This window comes from Neovison vison, chromosome 13, assembly GCF_020171115.1.
Source record: "Neovison vison isolate M4711 chromosome 13, ASM_NN_V1, whole genome shotgun sequence".
NCBI classification, from domain to species: Eukaryota; Metazoa; Chordata; class Mammalia; order Carnivora; family Mustelidae; genus Neogale; species Neogale vison.
The window spans coordinates 80184814-80204012 of record NC_058103.1 but is presented as its reverse complement, the minus strand read 5'-3'; the positions used below and the strand labels follow the sequence as shown (position 1 = coordinate 80204012).

The following is a 19199-nucleotide window of genomic DNA, read 5'->3' as shown; positions in this document are numbered from 1 at the left end:
GCCAGAGAGATCTGGGGAGACCACTTTGTGCAGCCAGTGAAAGGTTAGACAAACACCAGGTTTCTCCTGAGCCTCCTTCTAGAACATGAATGAAACTCCAGTACTTGGGGCTGATGGAGACAGCATTGCCTCCTATTACCTCGTTTGTGTCATTGCTGACTTAGTGACACCATATCCCAGACTCAGATTTAAACACTTGTTAGCCAAATGTGTCTCCCTATGTGCTGCTGGCCCTTGCCACTTCATCACAGTTAAATAAGGCATTGGGGATTTTAGACAACTCCTCTAATTACAGCAGAATGCGAACAGTGTTTGCTACTGATTTTTATTCCAGAATGTCAACTCTTTCCTGTCCCCCATATACCTATTACCCTTCACTCCTTTGCACGTAACCAAGGTCATTTTTTAAAAATGACTCTAACATATTCAATATTAATCAAATGTCCATAACAGAAAACATCCTCCACAGAAGGTGAAAGGAAAGTAAAAAAATGTATCTTTGCTTGCATTGTTTGGAAAGATGGAAATTACCCAGAATCCTATTCTTTTTTTTTTTAACCAATAGGTGGCACTAGTGGTGTCTAGCAATGATTCAAGTCCGTAGCTCTACTACAGAGCTCTAATATATACAGCATTCAGAGATTAGGATTTTCTTTTTTTCTTTTTCTTTTTCTTTTCTTTTCTTTTTTTTTTTTTTTCTTTTTTTGCAAAGGTTACCATCATTATGGCCTTAGCCATTAATTGAAACATTTGTAGCTTACCCAGTGGGGATGATTTTAATATAAATTTGCATGCTGTTGAATAGGTTCTTTAAAATTATTATTTCTAAGTAGTTCAGAAGAGTTATATGGGTAATAGTATGCATATAAGGTAGAGAAGTTTAAAGTATGCTATAAACCCTATCACAGAATCCCTGATACTAGTTTGTATGCAACAGGCAAGAACTATCAAAGAATTAGAAATTGAAGCACATGTTTTTAACGTAGCTTGGAGAGTGTAGTTGTGAGTTTTAAATAATTTTATTTGCTGTGTTATCCAAGACACACTGGTTTCTAACCCTGGGCTCTTTTCATTTTTTACAGCATGGGGTAAAGCAAGTTTTTTACTTTTTTTTTCATTTTTTTTTTTTTACATTTTTTACAGCATGCCTAGAAAGCAAATTAGGCTTGAGAGCCAAACAGACCTATGGTAGATTCTGGACCTCCATCATCTACAAAGCTGGAAACTTTTACAAGATGGTTAGCTCAAATAATCCTGAGTTTCTTCATTCCTAAATGATTCCTGTCTCTAAGAGTTATGGTGAAAATTAAGTGGACAGAATTGTAGCCATCAGTATCTAAGGTGTAATAAGTACCCAGTTAGTTTCTTATCCCTTGGTTGATTTGAATTTTAACATTGGCTGGGGCAAAAAATAAATAAATTAATAAATAAGCAGAAGGAGAGGGAAACGAAGAAAAAGGAGAAGGTGATTAGACAGTGGGGTCTATTTCAAAAAAAAAAATGTGGTGCCTGGGTGACTCAGTCAGTAGAGTGTCTGCCTTCTGCTCAGATCATGATCTCAAGAGTCATGCAAGCCTCTCTTCGGGCTCTTGGATCAGTGGGGGAGTCTTTTGCCCCTCTCCCTCTGCCCCTCCCCCTGCTCATGCTCCCTCTCTCACAAACAAATAAAAAATCTTTTATAAAAAAAGATATTTGATATCCATGTTAAAAAATTAAAAAGTATACATTTCAAAAAACATATTCTAATTCTCTACCACTTTTGAATATTTGTATTATCTTTTATTTTTGTGAAGAGATTCTAACATTTAATAGATATTATTCAGCCCCGATTCCTTAAGGTCAGTGGGTTGGTTGCTGTAAATTTTGGCTCTGAGGAATTTGGTACCCAGAGTCTCAGCTTCCCTCTATCTGCGGGGATGTAAGCTAGCATCCCTGGACCCTAAGCACTCTTTCCTAAGTACATATAAGTACAAGTAAGCAGGGCGCCTGGGTGGCTCAGTGGTTTAAGCCTCTGCCTTCAGCTCAGGTCATGATCTCAGGGTCCTGGGATCATGATCTCAGGGTCCTGGGATCGAGTCCCGCATCGGGCTCTCTGCTCAGCAGGGAGCCTGCTTCCTCCGCTCTCTCTCTGCCTACTTGTGATCTCTCTCTATCAAATAAATAAAACTTAAAAAAAAAAAAACAGTGTTTAAAAAAAAAATAAGTACAAGTAAGCAACTGGGACTAATTTAATCATCCTTTTGTTTGACCCTCCCTCTAAAAAGTTCATTTTGTTTCTGCTGTTTCAAAAGATCTTTGATGAAATGGTGATAGCATTCCTGATCTCTTGTCTGTTTTCAAAAGAGCTAATATTATTAAGGGCTGCTTACTGTTCATCTTTCTGATAGTACCAAAACAAACAAACAAACAAAAAAACCCATCTGATTTAATTTGGCTTGAGCACTCAGTGTCCGTCCACACAGCGGCACCTGTGGGGTCATTAGCAAAATTAGATAAGTAATTGATTTATTATTATCGTAGATGCATGGTGCACTCCCTTTACTTAGAGTGTATGGCAAAAATTGTTCATGCTAAGGAACAGTAATCAAAATGGCTAAAAAGCCACAGTTTTATCATTCCAAACATAAGCATAGCTGTGGTAGTATCTTATCATAGTACATAATAATAGAAATGAATTATGTCAGTAAAATCTTGAGGTTTAAGATTTACCGTGATAAATATTTTTCATTAAAGTGAAATATCTTGGCAGAGTCACTTTCATATGCAGACTGTTGACACAAGGAGGCCAGCTGTGCCCATGCAGATGCCGAGATTTGGGTCTATATTATTAATGATTTATCATGTCATGGAGAGCTTAGATTAGTTTTGAAAGCAATCCCTTGCCACAAAAGCACTTTCTATAATGTGCGAACGCAAGGAAGACTATATGTGCATTCCAAATTAATCACAGGAACTGCAGCTACCTTTGAAATTTCAATACCTCTTCTCTTTTTATTTTGGAACATGAAATTCTAGATCCTAAACTGTGTTATTCTTTAAAATTCATACAAGAATGTTATTTCATATCCACTGGATAGCAAGCAGTGTGTGTATCTGAATTAACAGATACATAGACTCAGATGAGGGAATGAAGGATATAGGAAGGCATTGCCAAGCTGTTGTATACCATGTGTTTTTGCACTAAAGCTTACTTTTAATGTGAGGTTGGATTAAGTTTCCCTTTCAGTTCTGCAGGCTTCCAAGATTGCTCTGCCTTCAGGGCACGTATAATAATATTGGCTAATATTTATTCAGTGCTTGCTGTGTTCCAGGTAAGATGCTAAACACTTTACATGCCTTATCACATTCAGACTTCATAAGACCCATGTGAAATATTGTTATCACCCCTGTTTCACAGGTGAGAAGACTGAAGCACAATGTAGTCAAATAAATTATCCCAAGGGGGAGGAGTCTGGATTGAATCCAGGTTGTCTGATGTTTTAAAGCCTTCACTATTAACTACTGCTATTAACTGTGACCTCACTATTAAGCGTTCTTACAACTAAGCAAGAGGTAGGGTTCAGTTCCTATTTAGTTACTACCTGGGCGGCCTTAGGCAAGTCCCTTGCACCCTGTAAACTTCAGTTTCCTTTTCTATAAAATGAAGAGAACAGTAGTACTTACCTCATGGAATTGTTGTGAGTTAATATTTGTAAAAGGCTAAGAACAGAGTTTGACCCATATTAAGCACGAATGCTTTGTGCTGTAGGAGCTCATGAGTTGTACTCTTCAATGACTGATAAACTTTCACTGACTGTTACACATAGATTCTCCATAATTTTCAGATAGCTTTTATTCTGGAAATGAGATTGGGAATGAAAGATAGAAATTACATTCTGAGTTTTATTCCTAAAGGAAACAAACCAAGGACTGTGAATGAAGTTACTGCTTATCCCTAATGTGAGATGTACACAGATAACCCAAAAGCATCACTGCTAACCCTCTACAACAGTGAGTCCTTTAAGCATTCTTTCTGAGTGTGGAAAGAGCCAGGTATCTTCCTTCCTTCCTTCCTTCATTATTCATTCATTCAACCGATATCCTTACAAGGGCACTATGCTTGCTCAGGGGATACGGGTGAATAAATCCCTACTCTGGAGGAGGACACAATCTAGAGATGACTAGTTCAGCACATAAAACGGTATGAAAGCACATTAAAGTTCTAGGCTCTGTTACCTGACCAGTTTCAGAAGTATTTATTGAGTGCCTAGTAAATGCCAGGCACTGTGCTAGGCACGGGGGGCTATCCAGGTCAAAAGGCAAGATCCCTGCTGTTAAGAAGCACCCAATGGGGAAGACATCCTAAACAGATCTTTTCCTTTCCCTGTGGGAAATTACCTAGATAAACTTGCTGGGAAAGCATAGAAAACAGGTGCTTAAACCCATCCTGGGGCTAGGGGGAGGAGGGAGATTCTGACACCTAGAAAAATTTTTGGTAAAAGTGAAGAAAAGCAGAAATTAAAGTACCTGAAGTTATGGAGAAAGAGCAGTCCTAAAAGCAGAGACACCATAAATGAAGCAGGAGACATGAAGCAGGGTGACACAGTGGGGGGCCGCCAGCGGCCATGCGATGCGAGAGCTTAATGGGGATGTACTGTGGGATGTGGGACGTGGGACAAAATATGGCACTAGAGAAGTAAACAGAGCTGGAAGGTTAAAAGTGTGTAAAATCAACTGAAAGGACCAAATGCTAACAAAGTGCATAGAATGAGCACTTGCTTTTATAGACTGTTTCCCACTAAAATCCAAATGAAAAGAAAGTCATTTTCCTGACAATCAAGATTCCGGGAACCAAGGAGATGATGAATTCCTAAGAGTAATGTCCTGATCCCAACCAAAAGACACAGGGTGTCACTCTTTCCGTGTCAGTGGGTTGTCCACTTCCCTACTTCTCTTCCTCAGTGAACCAAACATCGATACTGGCTCCGAGGTCTAGACTGATGTTTAGACTGAAAACATGTCTAATCCTTGGCTTGAAATGACCTATTAGCACATCCTTCTACAGCCTCAAAGTTTTTTTTATTCCTGGATTGAAGAACTCAGTCCAGGATAAACTGTACTCCCAGGGGTGGTGCTCTGTAAAGTTGGTCATCATGGAATTTCTGCAAAGAATTCAGGAATCTAAAGAACTGAACCTCCCCTCCCCCCTTTTGCTGTTACTGCAGAGACAGAACAACCCCTAAGCTTTCTGCCTCCAGGTGGGTGGCAATATAATTCTTATGGAGCCACGGGTCACCCCCTTGCATCTTCATTCAGTGCACGGAGCCCTCTGCCTGCAGCAGGGCCTGCTCCCTTGGTGGAGAAAATACGGGATGACTGGATGCCAGTAAAACAGGCACAGCTTTCTGGGTCAGAAGTTGGCTGGAGAAGGGCCCTGACTGCCAAGTAACTTGCAATGATGTCAGAGCCCAGCACAACCAGAAAACACCAGCCAGCCAGCCAACAAAAGCCTTAACAACAACAGAAAAATCACAGAGCAGGGTTGCCAAAGCTGTTCTTTCCGCCCCCTACCCCTTTCTTCGAATAGGAAGAACAGCAGGAAGAGAGTTTATATTTTAAAAGACTCTCCCTCCTCTCCTCCCTCCTTCTTCCTTTTGGTAACAAAGTGTTAACTGGTGAGGAAACAGTTCTCCGGATGAGTCCGGGCTGCAGTTCCGCAGTTCCATGGGTGTCTTTTGGAGTTCCTTTTCAAGGCTGTCAGTGGAAGTTTCAGAAACAACTCAGAACAGGGTATTTTTCCTAAATGTAAACATGCAACTCTGTGCAGAGGAGAAAGCAGAAACCATTGAGGAAAGGAAAATCCTTTCCCCGCCCCCTTCTTCTCTCTTTCGGGTAATTAACTATACTCAAATGAATATTGGAAGTTTGGTGAAAAAGCTCTGTTGTTGTTCTCCTCCTCCTCCTCCTCCTCCTCCTCCTCCTCCTCCTCCTTCTCCTTGGCCTTCCCCTTCCCCTCCTTCTCCTTCTTCTCCTTCTCCTTCTTCTCCTTCTTCTTCTTCCTCTTCTTATTCTTGGGATATCATGGTTCATTCCAGCCATTCAGAGCCCTCAGTGATTCATAATTCAACTGGAAATTAATAAAACACAGCCCCCATTCTTGGAAATGAAGTTTGCATTGAAATCCTCTTGTTTTGGAATATATGGCCTTTTTTCCCCTTTCATTTGTGACAGCCAATTTTAAATGATGTCACTTCAAGGACATTTTCATTTCTCCCACAACATATTACACGAAACACTTGCCTGTAAAACCGGCTCATTAGCCTGCAAAATTATACTGTACTGAATGGCTTTCATTCAAAGTAGAAATGGGATTTTTAGTAGGCAATTTCTGTATTTTATAAAGATAAAGCAATGTTTGATTGCTTCTTCCCAGCTGTTTTGCTTAGTGGTTATAAAGAGAAATTGGAGGGGGTTGGGGGATGAGAAAGGTAATATGGGGGCGGTTTTGTAAGGATGTGCTTAAAAAATAAATCTTAGATTAAGAAACCAAGGCCGAACTTTACAGAGCAACTGCGCCTGCAGCTCCTCTGGGCTGCAATGATTTGTCCTCTGGATGTCTGGAGGAAAGCTCTGAAAAAAAGTGAGGGAAGGAGAAAAAGAGGGAAAGAGGGAGGAAAGCGAAAAGGCTGCTTTGCAGGCTGCAGCAGCCACCGCGAGCTGGATGACTGAGGCTCTGGGAGTTGCTGGAAGGAGCAGCCCTTCAGAGGTGGGGAGAGGGAGGGTGCGCAGCAGAGCGCCAAGGAGGAGGGACGCGGGGGCCACCGAAGGGTCAGCGGGGCCGCGGCGCCGGGCTGGGGGCCTCCAGGCGGCGCTGGCCACGGAGCTCGGCCGAGGGTGAGCGCTCCGGGCCGCCCGCGCCTCCTGCTGTCCGTGCCCGGGGGTGGGCCTCGCGTCGCTAGCTGCCTGGTGCGGGGAGGGAACCAGCTCCGGCTCGCCTGATGGATTGACTTGGAGATGGATCGAATTACACCATTTGCCTTGCCTCGATTTGTTTTGCTCCCGCTCCGTCCCGCGGCTGCTGCTGCTGCTATCGCTGCTGCAAAGACTGGTGGTGGCGACTTTCAGGATTATACCGAGGAAGCCAAGACCTAAAGAGAAAGACGGATTTTTTTCTTTATTTTCTTTTTTCCCTGCGCGTATTGAGCTTTTTCTTTTTCTTTCTTTCTTTCTTTCTTTTTTTTTTTTTTAGCCAGCCGACCCCTACTCGCCACCCCCAATGAGGTAAGACCGTCTTATAATCTGCTAATGCTCTGGACGCCTGGTGGGGATCGGACGCAGATCCTCAGAGCCGGAGTCGCAGCCCGTGTATGTGCGTGTGCCTGTGCGCGCGCGCGCGTGTGTGTATGTGCGTGCATGTGTGTTGTCACTGGAGAGTTGATTTCTCTTCCAAGCAGCCCTGTCCGCCTGCCGTGCGAGGGACGCGCAGCGGGCGGGAGAGGTTTGGCGGACCCGTCAAAACTGACACCGCTGGAGGTTTAGGGGGAGGGGCACGTGGAGTTGGAGGCCCCCTCCACTGTGCACGCCCCCCCCCCGAAAAAAAAGCGGAAGGAGGGGGCAAGTAAAAGTTTCTTGCCAGGCAGAGCCGGCTCCGCGCTCTCCCCGCGCATTATCAGTGGGAACCCGGGCTGCTTGGCTGCTCGGTCACGGCGTCTCCAGCCAGCGCAAGAAGCTGAGCCAAAGCCGACAGAGCCGGCCGCGGGCTCGGCCGCCCCCTTCCGCCCGCCCGCCCCGGAGCCGACGCTGGGACCGTCGGGGTCGCGCAGCGCCCGCAAGGCTAGGAGTGGACCCGCAGGCATTCGCCCGCGCTGGGAGAAGGGGCGCAGAGCCGCCGCCGAGACCTAGCAGCTCACCGCGGACGCCCGCTACCTGTCAGTGCGCCCCGGGATCGGACAGCCTCCGGCAGCGCCTGGGGGCGGGGGCTCGGGGTACCCGCCACCTCTACCCCCCAACCCAGGCTCCAGCCGGGAGGGCTGCCACTTCCCACCCTCCTTCTCCCCCTGCTGGCCGAGCGCGCCGCGGGCGGGCTCTGGAGCCTGGAGCTGCCCACCGCCCACCCGGCGCCCCGGTTTCTCCTGTTGGCCACTCTCCCCCGCAACTTTCCGTGCTTTGTTCTACGGCTGGAAATGATTTACGGAAGCGTTTTGGAGAGGGTCTCCGCCAGGCGGCAAGAGCCCAGCGCGGAGATGTGTTACGTTCTCATCTACCCATCTATTATGGATGGAAACAAATAAGGAAGAGTCAGTTTTGCACTGAGCCCCTTCTCCGGCGGCGAGAGGCGTCCTGCAGCCGGGAGGGAGCCGCCGCTCGCATCGGCCGCCGCTGGCAGGGGGATGGTGAGGAGGAAGGTAGGGAAACTTTTATTTCCCGTCTTGACAGCGATGATGTCTGTTCCTGGTCTGCAGAAACTGATAGAGCAGCCGCCTTGGGTAATTTGGGAAGGCTTAAAGCTTCCTCCGTCGTGTTTAAGTCTTGGATTGAAATAAAAGGTCATAAAAGACTTGGTATGGATAAGAACTGGGTTTTAAAAATTTCTGCTAAATCGACTCTCGGGACCACCGCTGTCTAGAGATTGTTTAAATCCTGAACTTGTGAAGAGCTAAATGTCATGGAAGCTAGAGGGGAATGAAGTAGCAGTATTAATTACAGCATTAGAGGAACTCAGGGTAGTACTGCCTGTTCTGAGCTGACCAGTCAGCAACCCAAGTTCCAGCAGCCCAACCCCTCGCCAGTCTCAGCTGGGCGGCTGTCACACAGGAGGGTCAGTAGATCGTTATTACAGATATATGGACTTTGTAAATAGTAATTGGACCTTATGTCCCCCAGGATGGGCGGCTGCTTTCTCTCAAAAATAACGGTAGTGTTTCCAGTGACTTGGGAAAAGAAATGTCTGGGGTAATTTTCCCAAGAACTTCTGGCTACTGAGAATTTTAAGTCTGCAGTAAAAAGTCTAGTTGCCTTTGCAGGATTGTTCTCCCCTCTGCTTGATGTTTGGAGCAATAAAGTGGATTCTTTTGTTTATTTCAAGGCTAAAGTCCTAGGGAAAGGTTTAACATTTTTCCAATCTCGTTTTGGTCTCTGTCCCTCAGCAGAGGAAAAATTCTTGTTTGAAGAAATTCTTCCAGGTTTCATCTCTGTAGAACTGATAAAAATCTCAGACAGCTCAAGATGAGCGTTTTACTATCCTTTGGTTCAATAAACAGTAGGTTTTGATGCGGTTTATTCAAGTTGTTAAAAATATCCTATTGCTCTGTTAGCTATCTAACTCAGGAAATCAAGTTGTGTGTAGTCCTGTTTAATGTAGTGAGTGACAGGCATATTCTGTCAGGCTGGCAAATACTACACAAACATTTACCCGGCTTAGGTAAATAGAAATTGTCAAGTAAGCCCTGAAATTTGGGCCTATATGATCATGAACTTAAAACAGCTTAAGGTAAATAAACCAAAGCCCAGCCATAGACGAGTTTTGTTTTTTGTCGTAACTGTCTGTGCTCTGTTTAGGTCCCTAGAATGTGCTCTCAGAAAGACTGTTAAGTAAATAACCCTAAGATTTCCAAAATGTGTTGTTTAGCAAACCATTTTCTTCCCCTGGGTCATTTAGTTAGTTACTATGTCTTATTGGATCCTACAAAATATTGGTACCTCTCTTCACTTATACTAGAGATACTACATGGATGACCTTTTTGGAAGAACATTTCTGTGATGTAGGACAGTATGCCAAGAATATTATGACTTTTCCATCACAAAACAGCTGGTTAACTCAAGATTTATTAGATTTGTGGCCATTCTGCCCTTTTCTTCCTTCCTTCTTTCCTTCTACTCTCTCCCTCTTTCTCTCTCTCTCTTTCATTTTTTGGGTGCCCACTAATAGCACCATCTGGGCTTGTCTCCCCTGGTCTGATGGATCTGAAAGATGGCTCTGATGTAAACCTATTAGTCCTTAGAGTGAGGGCAACTTAGAAATATCCAGTGGACTTCAGTTCACTGGCTGCTTGCTGCACAGGAAGGATCTGTCCAGTAACGGTGCTCTGGGTAAGTGGGCCCCTGCATCCTTGTATGGTGGTTTCTCTTGCTTGAAAGGCACCCAGGCAAGTAAGCAGGAATCAGAGCTTTGGTTCACAAAGATGCCCATAATTGTTAAGGACTTATTGAAGCTGGAGAAGTTCTTCACTTCTTGCTGCTCCATCATAATAAACGTTAGTAATTAGCTTAGTCATTGTTCTTGCATGTGAGTTTCACTAAGATACAAAGAGTGAAAAATGCATCTGAAATGGGGTCATTTTTCACCCTTCTGATGCATTTTATGCAGAGTTAAGAGCCTGGCTGAATGCCTAACCGTTATTGGTATAACTGTGGGACGTGAACTCCTTCCCTCACACATTGCAGGATAAAATATTACCTTTTATTTCAATTAATAGACTTTAAGCCTGCACATTTTAGATTCATTTCTAGAGAAAGCAAGAGGCACTCGGGGGTGTGCCAGTCAGTCAGTATTTATCGAGTACCTGTCGTTTGCTAGCAGCTATGCTAGCCAGTGTTCCAAAGCCAGGTGAGGCAGCCATGTTTCTGTATGTTCAACTTAAGTAAGAATGCAAATGGCATTCTTGGATCATGTGGCGAAATGGATCACTGGCAAGAAATGTAAATATGCACCTTTTTTGAAGCATGCTGTTGAATCCTAAATTATGAACACTCATCATTCAATATACCAGTGGTGTAATTCACAAACGGAAACTGTCATTAGAACAGGAGAACTCATGTGAATGGAGACTTTGCTTTAAGATCCACCAAAGCCCATGTCTTAGCTTGCTGCTTATTTCATGATCAGCTGCCAACTTCTGCAGGGGGGTGGGGGAGGGAATGGACATGTTTTGATTTATTCCCAGGACACAGAGAGAGTAAAATTCATATAACTGTACTAAACCTCTCATAACCTTCTTCAGTGGAGGTGGCTATTGTTGGGCTGACTTTTCTCCTTAGACCCACAACAGTGGAGGTGCTTCCATTCGTTCAACAGGAAAACTAGGAAATGTTTTTACTGGGAAAAGCCACCATTTATGTAACCAAGGGCGATCAAATCAGTGGTCCACATAGATACCCCGTGAGGTGTACTTATTTCTCAAACTTTTCATTTCTATTAAGCTTTTGTTAACTCCCCCAGATTAGCATTTTAACAACCCTGAAGTGAACTTCTGCCATTCTCTCTACTTGGACACAGTATGTAGATCATCCATCATCCTGTCCTTAGCTACAACAGGCTGCTGGCTCCATCACCATTTGGAGCTACACAGAATCCATCCGACTGTGAACAGCACAGCTGGCTACAGCAATTTTTTCTTCCACACCACTGGCAGCATTGTCTGGCTGTGGTAACTACAGTTAACACCCAGAACGGGAACTTTCCATTGTTTGGCAACCTGGGCTGGGCCCCTCATCCAGTTCTGGGGGCACACCTGCAGACCTTTCTGCAGACCCTGCCGACTTGCAATGGTGTGCCCCACTTCAAAGAGGACTTGCCACAGCCTTAGACACCCCACAGGAAAGCCTCTGCAGGCTTGACACAGTTAAACTACCAGAATTACAGAATTAGAAGAAGCCACCCAGACATCCCACATCCTAGAGCTTCGGAAGGCAGTCTTTTTGAAAAGGGGAAGAAAAGAGTGAAGTAGCATTTAGCCTGTGATTCTGAATGACTGAAAACAGAAAAAGACCTTGTCTCAGTTTCTTGGAGAGCTGGACATATCGCTGCTTCCTCCCCTTTCACAAAGAACATGTGATGTCCTTAAATCTGGGACTCTTGTCGATAGTGCCCAGTGCTTTCTATTGCTTTTTTGGGGGGGGCGGGGGCTTTCTTCTTTTTACTAAGAAGGTATGTCGCAGTAGTCGTAGCTTGATAAAGCAAGGACATGAGTTAGGTGGATACGCTTGTTAAGTTATGTTGGGTAACTTTAAAAAGAAAACTCTCATGATTAGAAGTACTGCTTTTGGAGTTTGATGCGGGCAGGGGAGACCGCCTCGTATTTTGGTGGGAGATGGTCTTCTTGCTTCTTCCTCTCATATTTACTAATGAAGTCAGCCACAAACCATCTGGGATGGCAGGATGAAGATGATGATGATGGAGAAAGGGGAAGGGGGGGAAACAGCAGCCTCCATGCAATACCTATCCCTTACTGTTAGTCTTGATCATAATTCTCTCTTGTAACCTTCAGTCAAGTGCACAAAGTGGGCTCTGTGATCATCACTGCTCTATCTAAAAAGAAAACTCAGGGACCTGAGAAGTCAGGTCATTCTCCTGAGGTCATACTGCCAGGGAGGTGGTAGAGTCGGGATTTGAGCTCACATGTCAGCCCACACCCTTTCATCTCTGCACTGAATTGTTTCTGGGAGCATGAATGACCCTATAATTTTGTGACTCCCTGATATTTCTGACATTTGTTCTTCAATAAAAGAGTCCCATTTTGAGGGAACATTTTATACCAAATGAAACGATACATACAGTGTGGGTATTCTCTTAAATTTTAACCTTTCTCTAAACTAAATCATACTGTTATACACTTCTTTCACTTTTATTCTTGGTGGCCAAATAATTATGACACACTCTTCTTCTCAAGTGTCCTAGAAAATCTCCTTCTCCCACCATTTTTCTCGATGGTAGGCTTTCCTGTCCAAGATTACAGTGGCCCAGGACAAATGGCAGAATTCATCACTCTCCACCAAAAAGTGAGTCTGCATCCGGGTGCCATTGACATTCATTTCGCTGATCTTGGCAGGTGAAGATCCATTATGTATCCTTGTCCCATTTCCCAGGAGTATTTATGGGGCCCATCAGCAAAGACAGGGAGAGCTGCAGCTGTTCAAGCATTAGTGGCACCAGGATGGAAAGTGTATTATTGAAGTTTGACTATGTATTATATTGTAATACACATTTTTCTTCCTTATGGTTGTGAGAGAATCCTTTTACCTGGAGGAGTAAGCGGACACATTGTTGAGAAATTGTCCCTTGCGCGTCAGCATTTCTTTCATTGTCCTTTTTTATTCAGGATTCCTACGGAAGTGGGGTAAAAAAAAAAAAAAACACACAAATGCACACTACTACTACATAGAATGCTAAAATTTAAGTTGTTCAGCGTATATTTATGGGAAAGAAATACGGGTTTGAAGAAGGCCAGTGTGTAGGGACATGTATAATTAGGCCTCGGGAAGATGCGCAATTCCTTAGCCTATTATTGGAGCCTGTATTTAAAAATAAAGTCAGGAGTTTCTAGTCAGACGAGGACCTGGCACATGTGAACCAGAGCAGATGAAGCTCTTTGGGAAAATAACACTTCCATTCCCAGGAGCCGGCTGTCAGCGGACCAGAGACTCAGACTCCCCCAGCGTCTGCGTTGGCCTAGGCATCGCTTGTCATTATAGGGGTCCCTGGAAACTTTTTTTGGTCTGTGGAGTTGTCTACATCTTTAGGTCCCCGAACCTCCTCCTCTGGGTAATTGGGGGATCAAATAAATACACTTTTAAAAGCTAGAGAAGGTGGTGGAGAAGGAGAGGCAGAAGAAGGAGGAAAGAATGTTGCAGTTGTTTCTGTTTTTGTCATTGCTGGGGAAACCATTTGTTCATTCAGCCAACTTTTACCAAGTGTCTGCTCTGCACAAGGAGGTGCCAGGGTGGGGAGATGGTTCAAAGAGGAACTGACACATAGTTCCAGAGCTCAAGGGTCTTGCTGAGTGGTATAGAAAAGACAAGGTAAACACAGAGCCAAAATAAAATGGTGAGCATTTTCAGGGCCAGAACCATACACATAGACCTATGGGAGTTGAAAGGAGTGAGGAGTTATTTCTGGCTAGGGTAGTCAGGGAAGGCTTTGTGCAGCCGCTGATATTTGAGCTGGTCCTTGAACTAGGTAGGATTTGGACAGGTGGACTGTGAGGGGGCCGTGGGGGAGGTGGTGAGAGGGAGGGCATTCCAAGCATAGAGAACAGCTTAGGCAAAGGCCCTGGGGTGGGGGTGGGGAGAAGGGTCTCGATCAGTTGTCCACATTTGAGTCCTAACCTAGGACAGACTTGCATTTCAGGTGTGAAGAGGGAGTTTGCTATGCACTCCACAAATCTTTATTGGGTATCTCTGGTCTGCTCTTTCTACTTGGCCATTCAGCAGATGGCCCCATGGCTTAAGCCATCAGAATGAATGGGATCAATCTTGTGGCGATTCCGTAGATTGCTCCGTGATCAGAGCTAAAAACTCCATATCAACTGCCAACTGGTTCGGTGTTGCACAGGCACATTGCAAGGGATAACATGATTTGCCTCAAATTACCTAGCAAGACTATTCCCCTCATGGGGTTGTTTAGCAGAACCAAACTAGAAGGGTCCTGCTTCACTGGTTTCAACTTTTTTTAACTTGAAAAATACTCTATTTTAGATGTAGACTCTATGGTAAGGACTAAATTGTGTACATATATTGGGGGTTTTGGAGAGGGGAAAAGGGGATGTGGAGAGAGGAAGCAGAAGAGAGTAGAAACTTGTTAAAACTGTGAGAATGAGGGGCGCCTGGGTGGCTCAGTGGGTTAAAGCCTCTGCCTTCGGCTCGGGTCATGATCCTGGGATCCTGAGATCGAGCCCCGCATTGGGCAGTCGGCTTGGTGGGGAGCCTGCTTCTCCTTCTCTCTCTGCCTGCTGCTCTGTCTACTTGTGATCTCTCTCTCTTTCTCTCTCTCTGTGTCAAATAAATAAATAAAATCTTTAAAACAACAACAACAAAAAAACTGTGAGAATGACAGGAGCTGGACTCCAGGTGCTCAGTCCACACTGCAGGTCCCGTGAGGCTGGATCGCCTGTTCCTGTTCATCTCTGAAAGGTAGCAGAGTGAGTGACGTGCAGCAAACATCTTAGTAAACGTGTCTGTAGAGTTTAACATTTTATTACATTGCAGATAGAGCCTATCATGCCTGGTAAACTGCAAAAAATGGGGTTGGAGCTGACAGTCTTTTCCTAATCAATTGAAAAAGTAGCAGTGAACAACCTGGAAAATTACTAATGCTTCTTTTTGGAAAATGCCACCCTTGAGATTCATCCTGGGGATTCAGCTGCGCTCTCTGGGTCTGAGCTTTCAGGATAAACTCACCTCCCAGCAGTGGCGCCCCATAACCCCACCTCCCCACCTCCCACCCCCACCTCCAGTCCCGGGCCCAGGTTGCCAAGCCATCATTCACCCCTTGAGTTAACATAAGTCGTAATCAAACCACTTAACCAAGGTTCCATTTAATAGTGGAGGTGATAAGCTTCATGGAAGGAAAGACGGGACGTTCCGTGTAGTAGAAGCATGCTTATTAGGACATGTAACAAAGGAAAAATAAAATGAAACAATTACATTAGGGGATGATTAAGCCAATTACTTTGCCAAGAGTTGCTCCAGTGGTTCAATTTTCCTTGGTATATGTTAAGTCTTTCACAAGGTAATAATTACATGACAGTCTGAGAGACGACTTAAGTCTGAAGAAATCACTGCCAATGAAGGATCAATCAGAAATTATAAAATAGGTCAGTGGGGAAGGTGGATTAAACATATACAAATCCTCTATCGGGAACTTTTCAGGAATATTCCAGTGACATAAAGCGGAGAACCTGTTCAGTCTAATAATGAGTCTGGCTCCCACCCAGTTATTTTTTTTTTGAAGGACTGCCTGCCTCCTCCTGCGTAAAGCACAGTTGCCTTGCAGACAGGACCTAAAATAAACTGGCCTGGCTCAACTCAGCTAATAATAACAGCTAGCACTTACTGTGTGCCATGGCACTGTGCCTAATACTTTAAATAAGTTATCTCATTTAATCCTCAGGCTGCCCCTGAGGGTATAGGACCCCTCCGTAGCTAAGAACGAGCATTTACTGAGTGCTTACTGTGTGCCTCATCTACTGAATGATTGGATTAGCATTCTTGGGGATGGGTACTATTATTCATAATGTCCTCTTTTGATACAGGGGCACACAGAGGGATGGGAGGGATCGGAGCTGAAGCAGTTTTCTCAGGGTCCAACAGGGGAGTTGGATCCATGAGAAACAGCGCGGTAGGGTCCTGACCGAGAACTCTGGAGCCTGCCCGTCGGGGTGTGAGTCCAGGCTGTGTGGCTGACAGCTGTGATCTCCAGCCCATGACTTCACCTCTTTGAGGCTCGGTTTCACCACAGAAAAGGTGGACCACAGTGGTAGTACCCACCTAGAAGGGTTGTAGTGAGACAGAAGCGAATTAATATTTGAAAAGCACTTAGAATAGTGCTTGGCAGGTGGTGAGTGCTGTCTGTGCCTCGGTGTCTATTAAACAGAAGTAAATGCAGTCTGGCTCCGGAGCTCAGGCTTTTAGCCCTCATGCTGTGCTGTCTCTCCCCGTGGAGAGACATGCAGCTCTTGAAGCCAGCTTCGCCCTCAGCTATCCTCTACCCCCATGCACCACGTTTGCTGCACAGTCAACCAGACTGGAAAGTTTGGCAGGAGAGGTCCAGTGGCCTGGAGACTTACCCCAGCCCTTGATGTTCAGTTGCATAACCCTGACCCCGATGTCAGCCATTTGGGATTCATGGCCTCAGAAATCTGGCTCCTACCGTTGGTTGTATCGAAGGCGGATAGACGTGATTGGCGTATATGTTCTGTTCTGGTTGCCCCCTGGGCTGATGAAAAACTGAAGAGCACTGGGGAAATCCAGGCACATTCCCAGACCATTCCTGTCATGACCCACAGCTTTGATCTCTACCGGTAGTCCTCCAATGATAAAACTCATTAGCACGCACAGGGTTAAAATACAGATTCCCAGGGCCCCAGCACTAATAGCTCTATTCTGTGGGGTCCAGAGTCTGCATTTGCAGCAAAAAGTTCAGGTGACCCACACCCTGAAGTCCCTTGACCCTGCTTTGATAAATGGTGTTCTGGTATGGCCAGAGTGCAGTTCCCCGCCCAGATTAGGTGCAGACTTCAAGGCTAGCATTGGTAGGTCACTAGGTATCAGATCTGAAACCTCTTACCTACATCATGGGGAGAGTGGCAATGAGCCTGCGGCATCCCAGCTAGCTCATGAAAGAGTGGAGAAAGTAATAAAATCTGTTCAAAGCTAAAGAGGCTTTTTTTTACCCCCTTGTTCACAAAAAAAAAAAAAAAAAAAAAAGTCTTCACAGTGAGCAGAAATTAAGAAAGAAAAAGGGCACTCACTTATTTCTGCTGACTGGCCTATATCATTTCATAAATGGAGTCCTAGGCCAGTATTCATAGCAACAGTTTTTGATTTAATGATAAACTGAGATAAGGGTAATCAAACTTCATGCTTCAGGGCATAAGGTGATTGCCTGCTGCGGTCAGGATGGAATTTTTTCCCTTGTGCTTTGCACAATTGACTAGATGCATTAGAGAGAGTACTCAGGCAGCGCTAGGAGGAGCGGGGGGCTGGAGGCCCCGGCAGAAGACGTCGCTGGGTGAGATCATATGGGAAATGGTCTGGTGTGCGATGAATAACCCCATCATCATTTGGCTTTATCATTTTGTTTCATATTAAGATTCCGCATAGCATACCCGTATGTTTCTGTAAACCACACAATGAGATTGGGAGTGTACTGTAATCTGGAACCCTGGACTCCAACTCTGGCCAACAGAGTGCTCTCTGAGTGACTGAGGAAAGCACTGTCCCCTCAGGCCCTCAGTCTCTTCATCTGTGGAGCACAATTCTAATAAGCATCACATGAGACAGTGGAGGTTAATAGGCTCCATAAAAGCCAGATGAGTGTCGCCCAAATGTAAGGTATTATTATGATAGAATGAATTACATTTTATGGAATCACCATTTATTCTAATCAGCACTATATAAATCCCTAGTCTATGTGATGATATCACATGTATAATGATAGTGAGCATTCATTGAGTTTTTAATCTCTGCCGAGCACGAATGTACTTTCTTTATATTCCCTTAATAAAATCCTTACATCAGCCCTTCGGGGCATATACTTTTTTATTCCCATTTTATAGATGAGGACACACACTGGGGAGCATCAGTTAGTTTCCCATTGCTGTGGCAACAAATCCTCACAGTTCCAGAGGCCTAAAACAATGTGACTACATTACCCCACAGTTCTGGATGTAAGAAAACCCAAATGGGTGTCACTGGGCTAAAGGCAAGGTGTCCGTAGGGTCCTAGGGGTGACGCCATTTCCCTGTCTTTCCTGGCTTCTGGAGGCTGCCTTCCTTCCTTCACTTGTGGTCTCTTCTCCAAGGCCAAGCCAGCCGTCCCTGATGCCAGCTTCTACTTCTAGTAGTAGTAGCCAGCTCCTTCCTGGCTGTGTGCCTCCCCCTTCCGTCTCTACAGGACCCTGATGATTATATTGCAGCCCACCTAGGTAATCTGGGAAAATCTCCCTATTTTCAGATCCTTTACTTAATCCCATATACAAAGTCTCTCTTGCCAGGTAAAGGAGCCTCTTCACAGGTTCAGGGATTAGGGTGTGGACATCTTTGGGGAGGGCTGGGGACATGATTCTGTCTGAGGCAGTTCAGTACCTCACCACAGGCGGGCCACGGCAGAGTCAGGATTCATGCCCTCGCCTGTCTGACTTCAAAGCCCACAACTGAACCACTCACTTGAAAATCTCTTTGGTTCCATCAGTGGAAGAAACAATAAAGTTATAGAACATAAGTGCTCAGGAGGGCCCTGTTACTTTGAGAATAATCAATTGGGGGCTTTTAAAAATAATCGTTATAGTAGTAACGAAACACACTCACCACGCTGATCTTCATGTCCTACTTTGGATTCGACATACTGTACATGGTCTATCATTTATATCTTGTGAGGATGAATATTATTTACCTGATCAACTGCATTTACAGAATCTCTGAATTCAATTGTCTTTCATGGGGTGATTAAATAAAGGAGAACTGGGCAGACCAGAGGGTCATCTGCGGGGGAGGAATATGAGGAACATGTTTTAATGCAGTTAGCAGATGTCTGTGGACAAGGCGTTGGCCTTGCTGCCCTTAGGTTTTTCATTAGAACAAAGTGAGGTGGGGATGGGCAGCGGAGAGAGTCCAAAGTATCTTCAAGATTCTTTCTAGTAGGAGGATTCCTTAATGCTATATTTATTTCCATATTTTAATTAGCTAGGTGATAGGATCAAACCCAATGGTGATTTTTTCCACATA

At 44.8% G+C, this 19199-nt stretch overlaps 1 protein-coding gene across 11 annotated transcripts in view; it reads left to right on the top strand.

Moving 5' to 3' along the window:
- The first annotated feature begins 6915 nt into the window (after window positions 1-6915).
- SEMA6D (semaphorin 6D) overlaps window positions 6916-19199 on the top strand; it is a 55144-nt gene continuing 42860 nt past the window's right edge. For 5 of the 11 annotated variants that reach the window (XM_044230252.1, XM_044230250.1, XM_044230251.1 and 2 more), the window contains exon 1: window positions 6926-7260. The gene's annotated coding sequence lies outside the window, so the exon portion shown is untranslated. Of the gene's footprint in view, window positions 7261-8111; window positions 8385-19199 lie in introns of those variants that run through there. The other 6 variants (XM_044230254.1, XM_044230255.1, XM_044230253.1 and 3 more) reach the window with 4 other exon arrangements.